A 15783-nucleotide genomic window follows, 5' to 3' on the forward strand; every position below is an offset into this window, starting at 1 on the left:
AGTAGAAAATATAATTGTTAAAAAGATACCATTCAAAGATACCTAAGAATAAATCTAACAAAATATTTATAACATTTTTTCAGAAAAAAATTATGAAACTTCATTTAAAGACATAAAAGAAGGCCTACATAGATGGAAATACTGCATTCTCAAACATTGGAAGACAAAATTAAATCTATAAAGTCAAAGCAATGCCAATGAAATTGCTCACAAGATTTTTCTAATTTAACAAGTTGACTGTGTATATACATACATGGAACCACTTTAAAATGGAGCTAGAGCTGCCATCTCAGAGGAACTGCATTGCATGTCTTATGGCTCAAACCTTTGGAATGTTAAAACAGGGCAAAATAACCTTTGGCCTAGGCTTAAAGCAACATTGTGTCCCACATAACTGTTTGCAAGGATAACAAGAAAACAAATATTACGACTACTGGATTGATGACTTATTGGACTGAAAATTAAAAACATTGTTTAAAATTAGCATCACTACGTTAGCTTATCTGCACCAGTAGAAATGTCTTCCTTCTACTGATTTCATCGTTCTCCTACATTTTCTCATAAATATCCCTTACCTTTGTCTCCTGATCAGAACACTACTTGGGTTTCTGCCTGAATCAATGCTTCCTAAATAGCTATTCTGTTTGATCTCAAATGCCTTTTCCCTCTCACTTTGGTCTTTTATTTTAGATTAAAAATTCTAAAATTCACGCAAAAGGTCAAACGAAGTATTAAAGAGCCAGATGGGATTATTTGCTCTAATCAGACAGCAAGACTTATCCTAAAGAGAATTATCCTAAAGAGAATGTGATATTGACATAGGCATAAGTGACAGAAGAGAAAGAGAGCTTTAAAATAAAGCCAGGTATATATGAGAGCTTGATATGTATCAGATGCGCCTTTAGAAATCAATAAGGAAAGTATAGGCTATTCCATTATTAATGCTGAAACAATCAGTTATACAGAGGGGAAAAAAATTACAACTATTCCCAGCATTCAATAAAATTATATCCCATATGGATTAAACATATAAATATGAAAGGCAATACTTCAAAACTTTAAAAAGAAAACACAGGAAGAAAATATCTCAAGAGGCAATGAAAGATTTCTTAAACAAGACAGAAAACACATAACTATAAAGGAAGAAAATGAGAACTGCAGCTACGTTAGAATTTAAAACTTCTGTTCACCAAAACCCCACATAAAATCAAATGAAAAGCTACAAACTGGGAAGAAATATTTGCAACCCATATTTCCAAAGAATACATATTAACATATTCATAATATGAAAATAACTCTTACAAATAAGCAAAAAACAAAAAAATCCAAAAAACAAAAAACAAAAATCCACAAACATTCCAATAGAAATGGGCCAAGGAGAGAAACAATTAGCTAACTAGCTAATCCAGTGAAGGAGAGCAAAAATATGTTGATCTCAAAATATGCCACTTTGGCAAAATGATTATTGAGCTGAAGGGAATCAAAACCCAGCAGACTCAAGTAAAACTTTAACTTCTCCCCCTTAACTACCTAAAAGTATTTAGATAGAGCGTATTTAGAAAGAGAGAGAAAGAGATATTACCAGAGATAACTTTTACCTTTAAAGCAAGACAAACATATAATTCATTACCAAACACCTGCTCTTTTTATTGTCCTGTCCCAGGCCCCTACTACATTCCTTAGCTTAGGATGGCATATAAGCCTCAACTTCCCTACTGGCATTTAGGTCTCATATTTTTATTTGGCTCTTGTATTTACATAATTGTTTTTTGCCTGTTAATTAGTCTTATGTCAAAAGAACCTGGAAAGGTGAAGGAAAAATTTTTTCTCACCAACACCAGAATAGAGATAAAATTCTGTGATCAATTAAAATCTAAGGATGACTCTGAAGTCTGACTTCAAAGAATGATGTTCATCTGCATCACCTCCAACTCCAAAGTCTGCCTTAGCATCTCAGGTTTGAGCATATTTTCTTCTGGGAGTGCTGCTTTTATATCATCTTTCTCCTAAACAGAATTCTGGAGAATCTCTTTATTCAAGGCCTACTTTCTTTCTTTTGGTGGCATAAACATCATAACCCTAAAATTTCCTATTCCCTACCTAATGTGGTATGGCTTATTAATTTCTCTAGTTCTTATAGACAGGGGTCCCCTACTCCCCGGGCAGTGGACCATTACCAGTCTGTGGCCTGTTAGGAACTGGGCCGCATAGCAGGAGGTGAGCAGTGGGTGAGAGAGCACGCATCATCTGTATTTGCAGCCACTCCCCAGTGCTAGCATCACTGCCTCAGCTCTACCTCTGATCATCAGGTATTTGATTCTCATAGGAGCAATGGTCCCTGGTGCCAAAAAAGGTTGGGGACTGCTGTTATAGACTATATCCTTTGCTATAAGCAAGGTTTACAGAAGCAACCAAATTAGTTTCTTGGTGTAGAGTCTTAATATTGGACTAACATGAACATGTTTGACAGTAACCTGTTCACAATGCCCACAAATGACTCTAAGTTTCTAAGAAACATAATGTAATGAAAGTAGAGATAAACAAAATTAATAATGTCAAGTACATAACCTTGAGAGGGAATGTTTTTAGATTCCATACATTGAACTAATTCTCGCAACGTTAGATAACTCATATAGGATACTCTAAAATGACAATTCTGACTTGCTTAGTCTCCACAATATTCCTAACTCTATATTTATATTCCAAAAACCATAGCTGACTTATACCTTTACATCATGACTCCAAGAGTCAAGAAGTCACAGGTAAAAATATGGCTCACGTCAGAGTGATGATTTCAATACAACATACAGCTAAATACCACATGGCAGGTCCAAAATCCTAGAGAGGAAACCCTTTACCCAAAATATAACCCTAAGATCTCCAGGAACCTACAAGCCCAGTCAGGACTGTACATAATCACATTCAAAGAAGCAGAGTCAAACTTCCATAAATAAAAACACCATGAGTTTCAATCTCAACTTAATGGGGCTCAGGTTGAAAGGGTACTACAGTCTACTGGCTATGCCTACAGTGGGCCAACTGCCACATATATGACATTCCTACTGCAAAGGACTGAATGTGTGTGTCTCCTCAAAATTCATATGTTTAAATACTAACCCCAAAGGTGATGGTATTAGGAAGTAGGGCCTTTGGTGATTAGGTCATAAGGGCAACGCCTCACATAGGAGGCCCAGGAAAGCCTCGTTGCCTCTACGTGAGGCACAGCAAGAAGGTACTGTCTATGAACCAGAAAGTGGGCTCTCATCTGATACTCAATCTGCCAATGTCTTGAGCTTAGACTCTCTAACCTTCAGAACTACAAGAAATAAATTTCTGTTGTTTATAAGCCAACCAGTTTATGGCATTTTTGTTATAGTAGCCCAAATTGACTAACATGTATATCTATTTTAGAACATGAAACACGATGGCAGAACACCCAGCTTAGAAGGTGCTCAATTCCCTTCATTTCTATAATCTATAATAACTATCCTGGAGGATAACAAAATTCAACAGAAACCAATTTTTCCTTCATCACTTTTATTATATTCACTGATCCACAAAGAACTTTTTGATTAAAAACAAGTGAAAAAATTACTTCTTTTTCCTTAAAAAAATGTTAAGATAGGCTGAACTATGAGGGGCTCTGGTCCATTCTCAACATAATAAACTGGATATCCACATGCATAAAATTGAAACGAGACAGTTACCATCATACACAAAATTTAACTCAAAATGGACCATACTTAAATGAAGAACTAGACCTATAAAACTTCTAGAACTAAACATAGGAGGAAATCTTAGTGATACTAAGGGAAAGAATTCTTAGATACAACACTAAAAGCATGATCTATAAAAAGAAACAGTTGATAAACTGGACTGCATCAAAATTAAAAATTTCTGCACTTCAAAAGACTCCATTAAGAAAAAGACAAAAATTCAGAAAAGTTGCAAGATATGAAATCAACACATAAAAATCAGATTTTTTCTATATAGCAACAATAAACTACATGAAAGAAATTAAGCTAACGATCATATTTACCACAGCAAAAAAGAAGAATCCAATTAAAAAATAGGCAACGGACTGTTCAGATATTTTTCCAAAGACATCAAATGGCCAACGTGTATATAAGAAAATACTTAAAATCACTAATTGTCAGAGAAATACAATAAAAAAAAATGAAATATCACCTCACACCTGTTAAGATGGCTATTATTGAAAAAACAAGATATGTTTTGGCATGGGTATGGAGAAAAGGAAACCCATGTGCAGTGTTGGTGGGAATGTCCATTGGTACAGTCGTTATGGAAAATAGTATGGAGGAACCTCAAAAAATTAAAAATGTAACTACCATATGATTTAGAAATTTCACTTCTGGATATATTCGAAAGATATGAAGTCAGTATCTTGAAGAAGTATATGTGCACCTATGTTCACTGCAGCGTTATTTGCAACAGTCAAAATATGGAAACAACCTAACTGTCCACTGATGAATGAATAAAGGAAAATATGATATATAGAAACAAAAGAATATTATTCAGCCATAAAAAAGCAAATCCTACTATTTGCTACAACATGGATGAACCTAGAGGACATTATGCTAAGTGAAATAAACCAGACGTAGAAAGACAAAGAAATACCGTATGAGCTCACGTATATAATCTTGAAAAAAGTCAAACCCATAAAAACAAGAGTAGAGTGCTGGTTGCCAGGGACTTGAGGCTCGGGGAAATGGAGAGATGTTGGCCAAAGGGTACAAATTTTCACTTATAACATAAATAGGTTCTGCGGATCTAATGTACAGCATTGTGACTAGAGGTAATACTGTAGCGTATATTTCGAATGTATTAAAAGAATAAATCTTAAGTGTTCTCAACCCACAGAAACATGCACAAAATAGTAACTATGTCAGATGATGAATGTAATTAACTTGATTTCCTAATATTTATGAAATCATAATTTTGTGTACCTTAAATGTATACATTTTTGTTAATTTTTATCTCAATAAAGGTGAAGGAAAATTTCTCATTAAAAAAAGAATAAAAAAATGAAAAGACAAGGCACAGGCTGAGAGAAAATGTTTCCAAATGATATATATGATAAAGAATTTGTATCCAGTATACATAAAGAACTATTACAACCCTATAATAAAGAAGCAACTCCCCGCCTAAATTAGCAAAAGTTTCAAATGGACAGTTCACCAAAGATAACAAATGGCTAAAAAGTACATGAAAAGATGCTCAATATCATTAGTCATTAGGGAAATGCAAATTAAGCCACAAGAAACCACTACATACCCACTAAAATGGCTATAATTAAAGACAATACCAGGTTTTGGTGAGGATATAGAAAAACTGGAACCCTCATGAATTGCTAGGAGGAATGTAAAATGGTACATAAAACCACTTTGGAAAAACAATCTGGCAGTTCCTTAAAAAGTTAAACATAAATTCACTATCAAAATCAGCAATCAACTCCTAGCAATGCACCTAAAACAAATATAAACATGTTGACAAAACAGAAATGTATATAAATGTTCATAGCAATACTAACTGGTAACAAACCAAATGTTCATCAAATGGTATAGATGAATAAATAAAACGTAATATATCTATATGATTGATTATTATTCAACAATAAAAAAATTTAAAAGAGTAAAATATTTCATAGCTTTTATCCCATTTAGTGAGAACCTTCCCACATGTTGCTGTTTAAGGGATGCAACGAAAGCCCCTCTGAAGGTATTGTGTAACACAGAATATATGCACCATATTACTTTTCTGAAAATATAAAAATTCTGAATTCTGAATCACATCTGGCCTCAATGGTTTCATATAAGGACTGTGAAATTTACAGAGAATTAATAACTTTACCAACCCATCTAATACATTTACGTATTTTATACCTTACAATAACCTTTATTAACCATCATCCATTTCCCAACTACAAAATCATTCTTAATATTTAAAAAAAAATGACTGAACATGAAGCACAGAATATGTAGTATGTAGTAGTGACTTGATTATTTTATGATTAAAATTTTAAGCAAATTAGTGTAATTTAAGACATAGATCCCTGGCCGTCTGAATTTTCTACTGATTTAACTCATGAAATTTATAGAATCAATTTGAAATTAATGAAAAAATATCAGTCGATATATATTAAACCTTGAAACATTAACGTCCGAAATCCCTTTATTTTTTCAGAAAATATTAATTACAACTTAGAAGTACTTGAAATAAAGGTTTTAAAAATATTCCTAAAATAGCATTTATCTGAAAACAACTTTAACTGTAGCACCCTCACAACCCAGAATCAGAGCTGAAAAACGAAAAGCCTTCTCCATCACAAAGCATATGTCTATGAAAAATAAATTCTCAAACTTTCCCAGTTGTCAGGAACACAAAAAAATAAAGATTAAAAGGAACAGAGAGACATCATTTTACCAAATAGAGAAAATGATAAAACTTAAAAAAAAACAGTGTTATAGAATGTTTATCGGTATAGTCTTTTCTGGAGGTCAATTTGGTAATACAAACATTTTAACATGGGCATACCTAGTTGAACCAAAATTTCTGGTTCCACAAAACAATCCTTACCAAATACTGCCATATACATGCAAAGATATTATGAAAGAATATTCTGACACTTTTGTAACCCAAAATATTGGAAATGACCTAAACGTCACTAACAGAAGATTGTTTAATAAATTATGGTATGTCCATACAATGTTTTACTTAAAAAGAATAAGGCAGTTTTGAATTTACTGACATGTAATGATAACCAGGACACACTATTAGATGAAAAAAAAAAGTACACTACAGAATGATATGTATTGTGATCCCACTGTTTAAGTATAAATATATAAATGAGTTATATTTATGTGGATCCATAGGAAAATGTCTAGAAAGATACTTGATTTTGAAACTAGTTACCTCTGGAGTGAAGAGTGGAAAAGAATGGAGAGGATAACACCTTTGTATTTGTAGGGTTTTTAAATAACAAGAGTATTATAACTTAAAAAAAGAAATAGTAAAGAAAAAATGGAAAGAGACTCTTAATACTATGTACTGGAGAATTAAGAAAAACAATCACACAAAGGTATTATAGCTATCTGACTTACAGCATATTTCCATTATCTAGAAAGCTGTTAGAACTGACTTTCAAAGGATGCTAATGACTAAACGTATTTCTACAGATATATTAACACCAATGACCTCCACCCCAGCCAATGACTTCACCGGCTCCAGGCAGGTTAATATACTACAGTCCAACTTCTGGAAGTAAATTTGATATCACCAAAAAAATTAAAGTTCATCAAAAGTAAAATAACCACATGCTTCGAACATGTGTATTATCTATTTAAATATTTCTTTAAAGAAATTTTTCTTCAGTCTTCTTAAAAAATATATGCACTAGTCTAAAAACTCTATTTCTTGGTAAATTTCCCTATATCAAGCCTGGGGCATTTTTCAATGCTTCAAGAACTTCAAATTCTTCTAGGATCTTCTACCTTAACAATATTCACTTCCAAGATAACGTTTACTAATGTCTCTGAAAGTACTTGAATAAAGAATGCTGTGAATAGAGCATAATCATAATAGTTAAATTTTGTAGTTATTATGGAGTTTTAAGGTTAGCAAGAGTGTAAAAATGGAAGGATTATCTATATATAAAACTTAACCTCTACTTGAAAAATTTCCTTCTAGGTCAAGACGTATTGTGCTAACTGCGCCACCACCACACACATGTATTGAGGGGAGGGGAGGAAGAGTATGTAAAAGAGTATGAAAGAGCTCCAATGGCCAAAGCTGGAACAATTTTAGCAACAAAATACAGCAGTATTGGATTAGAACCCAATAAAAGTATAAAATAAACGTCCGCAAGTCCTAACTGATGTAAATAGATGACTGAACAAATAAACAAATGTAAGAAGAGACAAACCTCACATGTAGAAGAATTCCAAATAATGTATTTAGACTCCACCCTCAACGATGTAGAGAATAACTTCCCACCTCTTAAGTGTGGGCTGTACACAGTGACTTCCTTCCAAAGAGTACAGTATATAAAGGGTGAAAGAAAAAAAAAAACATTTAAGAAACCTGACAAACACTAAGCCAGGTGATCAAGATTAACATCAACATTAGGTCATGTTGATAATATGTACTGTTAATGGCTGTGATGACAATGGCATTTGACCTCTGTGGTCTTCCTGCCAAAAAAACAATAATGCCAGTTTAGTCAAAGAAAAACATTAAATTCCAACTGAGCAACAGTCTACACAATACCTAACCAGTATTCCTCAAAACTTGAGGTCATTTCAAAAATAAGAAAAAGACTTAGAAATCATCATAGTTCAAAGGAGCCTAAAGAGATACGACTAAATGTAATGTGATCTCCTCAATAGGATCCCTGTAACAGAAAAAACATTAAGATAAAAACTAAGGAAATCTGAACAAAGTATGGACTTTAGTTAATGAAAATATTTCAATATTGGTTCAATAATTGCTACAAATGTACCATACTAACCAAGATATGACTAATGTGGGAAACTGGCTATGGGGTATATGGGAATTCACTGTACTGTCTTTGCAATGTTTCTGTAAATCTAAAACTACCCTAAAATTTTTTTTAAAAAAGATGTGCCTTTTTTTTAAAATCCATTATTATGTTCATTTTTCAATGAACTTGCTTGCTATTTGGCTATTGCTACTTGAAAGACAACAGTGAACTAAACTTTCTAAAATAATTAGAATACAGCTGGCCATGTATTAATCTAAACTCAAGACCTGTTCTTACATCATGCAAAATGTTAAGCAAGAATACTGATATTCTAAAAACTAATTTTAACATAAGTATATATTTAAAACTTTAATCACTTAAGTTTCAGGTTAACATGGTTGCAAACTAGTGTTACCAATTTGCTCTCCTCTATCCTTCCACGAATTACTCATAAAATCACGCTTGGATATATATAATGTTTAAATATTTCTGGAAACTCAGAATACTGGTTAGAAATCTGTCAGGCCTCAGGATAAATTTTAAAAAGCGTAGAGTCCTATAGAGGAATACAAGACCAGGAAAACGATAAGAGATTTCTACTTATGTGCCAATGGTAATCCTTACCTTAAAGACCTCTGTATTCTAAACAAGATGCCAAAGCAACCTGAGTTGTTTCCCTCACCTTATCATATCGGCCATTTGTACAACTCCCTTTCCAGATGCATTCAGAAGACTGCAATTTCCAGAGATGCAAATGAAGGAGGGAAGCACACAGATCGTGATGGAATTATAAAAAAACCAAAACTCATTCTGGAGGAAGAGCTGTTTTTCATGTATTGTTTATTTCTGGCTAACTACAGACTGCTTAAAATATCTAGGAATAAATTCCCCAGACATGTTTTGTTTGGCTCACATACTGTTTTGGGTCCCACCCTCCGAGACGTTTTGAAATTAGTTGCCAATATTTGGGACATTACACATAAGAATCTGGAATTTTAGTTTTTCTTGAAAAATCAAAAGATCTAGCAACTAGCAACACTAGGCCAGTTAAATCCCACATAGCAGTAATAAGCAGGTAGGTAGCAGTTGGGTGAATCATAGTGGAAGCTTTCTGGTTCTTCACTACTCTTTTCCTACCCAAGTCATTTTGTTACTTTACATTCCTAAGGTTTATAGGCATTTAATGTTGTCACTGCTGGCCTAAACAAACAGTTAAATAGTGAAAGCAGTTTTTAATCCAGGAGCACCAAACTACATTATCAGTAAATATCAAAGTTTTGCCAGAGAACACATTCATCATACAGTCCCTTCAGCTAAGGATCTGGCTGTTGATGTGTCTATTTTCCAGTACTAAGTGGCCAGGCCTTGGAATCCAGAGATTTAATTAAATGATATACTAGACAAGATAATTTTTTAAATAAAGGGTTCATTGATATTTATCATGATTGATCTGAACCCATAATTAACAGTACTTTTTATGTATTTAAGACAGAGAGGGCTGACCACTTGCTATATTTACTTAAAAAATAATTTCCCCACTAAAATTGTATTATTTGCATTAGGATTATAAATTCAAGAGAATGTCACTTAATTTTTTTAAAAATGTAATTTATTCACTCACCTAATAACCAAAAAAGAGAAGAATGATAATGACACAATTGGAATTCTGAATTTACAAAACTATACACACCAAAGGCTCCAGTCTTACCCTGTTCATTCACCCCATGACTCCTTGTTGCTAATGTTATAGGAGCAGCTAGGAGAGAGTTCTGAGTTCAACTTTTCAGAGAAACTGAGTGCAGGAGTACAGGAACTCTTTAAAAAGACTGTACTCAGCAGCAGCAATGTGGCTTGTCTCTTTGGAGACTCTTCTATTCCAAATTATCCTTCAAATTGCCCATATTTTCCCATTTTTATTATCAACTTGAAATCTTATCTAAGATACATCCACACATCATCACAAAATAGTCTAGATGTTCCTTAAGAGCTAGTTGAATTCTCCTAGACTGATGAAATAGGAAGTTTGCGTGAGAACAGTGGCTACCTGGGAAAGAGGGCAGGGTAAAGAAAATAAAGTGATAAAGAATGGACCCCCCACCCCAACACAACTATTATTTCTAAAGTATGCTTGCCTACTACTAAGAAAAACAGTAGAGAACTCTTTTTTCATGCATGGCATTCTATTCCTAGACTATAAAACAACATTAAAGCCTACATTGTGGGAAAAAAAAAAAAAAAGATTTCTATGATTGGCTTGGGAATTTTACCTCCATTAATACCTAGAAAAGTATGCTTGAAGTTCTAAAAGAATACAGATAGTACACCAACAAAATTTAAATTATTACTGTGTTAAACTGTCATACTGTGCTGACTGAAGGGACCTTAAAAAAAATAAATAGTAGCTGCTTAGTAAACTACAATAAATACAACATACTTGAATTTCGTATTATATTTTCTTGTAAAGGCCAACCTGCAAGAAAAAATGTATTTGATAGCAATATATATTATGCATATTTTCTTCCCTATTACTTTTACTGTTGCAAAGAATTCTATTTTCCTTTAAGATAACTAGATTCATGTTGTAATTATCTTTCTCTAGTACATCACACCCTTACTGAATCTCATATGTCAAAGACTTGAATAAAGTACCATTTTTTTCTACTGCAAGGAAAAAAAATCTATTTGTAACTTTGTTGAAAAGCATTTTTTTTCTGTATGCATAGTAATTATAACCTAAGTTTAAAAAATATAATTGGCTCCTCTACAGAAAACATCATTTGCTTTAAAAAATTTATTTAAGATATGAACTGGATAAATGTTCTACTGGGCAGATTATCATCTACAGAGCCAGGGCCATCAGCTTTATCTTCAACAATATCTCTTTATCCAAAGTTGTCACAAATAATGAAGCTAAAGCAGTGGAACCAGAAGGTAGAAAACCCCTCAAACAAGATTCTGGTGTCCTACTGCTTTATTGATTTTTTAAAATAATATAATTTTTAATATAATATGCAGATTCATTACTTCTGTACCAGCATAAAGGCTACTGGATATAGTAAATTTAACAAATTTTGCTATAGAATCAATAATCTGATCATTAATTTACTTTTCTTCTTTCCTCCTTCAATTTCTGGAAACGTTATCATCATCTATTTAAAATATATATCACAGCTTCAAAGAAAAAGCTAGAACAAGGGTGCGCAAAAGCCAAAGTAGAAGTCAGAAATCCATCAATTAACTGAATTGAGACAAATTCCTGGGAATGAAGTATTACAGCCAACTACATAGAAATAACTGCAGATATTTGGTTAATGTTATTAAACTTATGAGGGAAATCCTAAAATTAGCAAAGCTAGATTTTAAATATCCACAAAAAAACACAAATATGAAAATCATACACGGAACGAAATTTAGATGCCTACAAATAAACCATTTAACAAGTTAGCACTACTAATAAATTAGTCCAAATAGCACTTCGGTGTCTCCTTGTCTCACCAGCCCATCCTCTTTTTTTTTTTTCCACAATGTAGTTTTTAATGTTGTTTTATAGTCTAGGAATAGAATGCCATGCATGAAAACCCAGCCTCCAATCTAAGGAAATTTTTTAAAGATATTCATATGACTGTCATTTGCTAATTTATTCAAAAAGAAATGATCAGGTGGAAATTTTTTGAGCTGATTATCAAATATGCTAATAATGCATGTAATAGGATTAAAAAGTTCTCACTTGATGTTTCCTCAATGTTTAAATTAATGTTTGATAGATTTTAACTATGAAAATACACTTACGCAATTATTCCATTCTTTCATCTTAACAATGTTTGGGGCCAATGACTTTTAAGGACAATTATAATCCCACTAGAATGAATAACTGAATTTACAACCATTGTATTTTATCTTTCTAACATCAAAACTAGTTTGCATGGATTAGCAGATGACCCAAATGTGTCATGTGTATAAGAGGAAAAAGTACTGGTACAAATCTACACTTTTTATGCATAAGCATAGTAATTTATCTCATTTTAACCCATGACATCAGACAGGGTCCAACCAAGAAATGGCAGTACACTGTAATTTGAACAAGGAAAGTGTCACATAAAGAATTAATTACAACAGGAGAGTAACATATATAAACATGTAAAAAGAACTCTAAGGAATACCCAAGGGCTGAGTGAGAGTACCCTATGAAGAAACAAACTTGGAAGAGGACCCTTCCCCAAAGCTAGGGTTTGGACTTTGTAAGCAGACATGAATGAAGAGTTGGGATGTTGACCGGTGGCTCTCCATCAAGGAGACAAGAGGTCTGGGGTATGCAATGTCCATGTCAGGAGAACTGTGGTGGGGTGGTCACTAAGTTGACCATGAGCTCACTGAGTCTTTTCAATCTGGGCACTCACCTGGTGCTGAGGACAAGTGGATGTCTCCACATCCATACCACTAGTAGATAAGCAGTAGGAGCAAGAAACAAAAACAGAAGGCCTTTCCTCGAGTAAAGTTCCTGCAGCATCCTCTACTGATAAAGCTTAATTTCATGCAACAGAGAAATGTCTAAAGGGTCAAGCTCCAAAATCAGAGAGGAAGTTATAAAGAGTAGATTTAGAGCTGGGAGGGAACCTGATAACTGCCACACTCAATACTCAGTGAACTTCATAAAGGGTAAAGCATGACAGAAGCAATAAACTGTAAATACACATTACATTAAATTTAACTTAAAACCAGTATGAAAAATTCTGATTGGGTCACTGCTGTCGCTCATCTAGTATACTCTGAAAATGGGAAAAATCAAGCAGTTATTTAATAATGTATCTCAGAAACCTTCACTACTCACAGCACTAGTTAACAGTGGTTTCCAGAGAGTATACAATGAAACACAGAGGGGGGAGCAAACGTCTTTTTCTATTAATTTAAAATAAACCTTATTATTTAACAGCTCAAATAACTATGTAAGATGAAATAGTACATATGTGCATGTATATGTATGTATGTGTATATGATTTACAATTTGACATTCCCATATTGAGGTTTCACATTCAAATGTTTACTAGTAGGGTACCTAATTAAAAGCAGTTTAAAGACCACTGATGTAGACCCTACTTTTCCTCATGGATTTTAGATACTTCTTTATACCATACAAAGAGGCCAAACACTTCACAAACGCAGATTTTTTTTCTCCTTAATTGGAGATTAGAAACCGATTTCTTCAGCAAGTTGCTCTCATTGTAGCTCATAAATATGTATTGATTACCCTTAAATAACCCATATATTATCAAAAAATTAAAAACCAATTCCCACTACTGCTAAACAAATTCCCACTAAACAAAGAAGCCCTAATTAACACATTTTTAAGTAAGGCTATTACTCAAACTCCACTACAATGCTTATATTCATTGTTCTGCTTTTTGAAATTTAAACAATTAAAATTTACTTCTATAAATTCCCTTTGTACCTTATAAAACAAATTTAAATAATCAATGACCTACGATTTCCTTCCAAAAAGAAAAAGAAATGTTTTATGTAGGTTGGGTTTTGCTTTTCCTGTTTGTTCTTTAAGAATTAAATCCTAATTACTTGACTTGGGCAAGTTATTTTACTCTCTATGCCTCAGCAGTCTCTCTATAACTAGAGATGGTAACTACCTATTGCAAAAGGTGTTGAAGATTAAATGAGTTAATCTCTCTCAATCTCTCTTTCTCTCTCCCCCGTCTCTCATATCTTCTGTTTACTTTCTAAGAACTATTCAATCACATATTCAATCACGCAGAATCCTTGCCAGCCCTGAACACAGATACTCAAAGTCAGAACTGAGATGAAATAAAGTGTGGTTAGAAGAAACCTAATTTCAGTAAGTAATGGTCTCTCATAAGCACAAAATTCACTCCCTCTCCAACAATTAAAACCACCTATTCAAGAAAAAAAGAGGAGACAATTATTCAATAAAATTTAATTACTTATGATTTAGTAAAATATGGCCCCTGCTTTTAAGGAGCTTCAATGGTGGGGGTGGGGGACGGTGAGTAAGGAGACACAGTAATAAAAAAAACTATGATAAAATACAGAAAAATATACACAGTCCAATAAAAAGGAAGAGCATTATTTTTCATGGAATAGCATTTTATGTGGTGCTTACTAATGTTATGGCAGCCAGGACCCTATGAAGTAGGTCATTATCACTTAATAGGTTAAGAAACTGAGCCCACAGCTAGTAAATGGTAGCTCTGGGATTTCAACTCATAGTGTCCAACCAAGAATCTGAACTCTTCAATACTGTGCTGCCTTTTAAAGTCTTTAAGGACAAAAGAGGATATCCGTGCTTTGAAAAGATAACTGATAATCTTAGTGACAATATAGAAGACAAACTGGAGAAGAGAATGGAGGACAGAAAAGTACCTTCATTAAAAAAAGTCTGTGTTGAATTTTCTGGTTGCAAGAAATGAAGTGGCCATCAATAACATACCAGATCTAACCAGAGGAGAATACAGTAAATAGTGCATGAGTTAAATTGACAAAACTTGGTGACTGGACTCTTCAGATAAAAGAAGGGAGAACTAAAAATGATTCAAGATTTTAAAACCTAATTTTGAGGGGGAGGAGGGAATATCACCAATACCAACAGGCTTTCTTTTTGGTGGGGGCTGGGAGAGTGCAAAGGAGAGTGGATGAGTTCAATTTCAGATATGTTTAATCAAAAGTACCTACTGAACATCCACAGGAAGAGTTTCACAAGAGGTTGGAAATAGGAGATAAGAGCTAAGAAGAATGGTAAGGTCTAAAAGAATGAACACCTGAAAATCCTATCCAGAGTGAGCAAGCAGGGTATGTGGTCAGAGTGGATGACTGCTGAAGATAAGTATGTAAGGCATGGATTATCAACCAGAGTATTATGAGCCACTTGAGGGAGCCATCTCAGACGTAATGATGAAGTGGGAGAAACAGGTGAAGTTCACTAATGAAGACTAAAAGAAGAAAAGATCACTGAGGAAAATCATACCCACATGTACATATGCACGCATGCACGCACACATACAAAATTCTGAAATTTTGAATCTAGTCCTCTTAAATATATTAATATTAGCTAATAATTACTGTGCACATCCAACAGGTGAAAAGAAGAGTCAGTGAAAATGTGAGATAATAGAAAATACATATATTGGTCTCTGACCCCTGATTCCTGGCATGGAGCTCTTAAAACCCTTATAATTTCCTAAGGTATAAGAGCACTTTAGGCAACTCGGGGTGGGCCTCAACAGCTTCTGGAAAAGGGACTGGTCACCAGAAGACCAAGT

At 33.6% G+C, this 15783-nt stretch overlaps 1 protein-coding gene across 4 annotated transcripts in view; it reads right to left on the reverse strand.

Annotated features, from left to right (window-relative positions):
- ZNF292 (zinc finger protein 292) overlaps positions 1 to 15783 on the reverse strand; it is a 77786-nt gene that overhangs the window by 48689 nt on the left and 13314 nt on the right. The gene's annotated exons all lie outside the window — the stretch shown is intronic.

Source organism: Pteropus medius, unplaced genomic scaffold (assembly GCF_902729225.1).
Source record: "Pteropus medius unplaced genomic scaffold, Ma_sr-lr_union100, whole genome shotgun sequence".
Taxonomy (NCBI): domain Eukaryota; kingdom Metazoa; phylum Chordata; class Mammalia; order Chiroptera; family Pteropodidae; genus Pteropus; species Pteropus medius.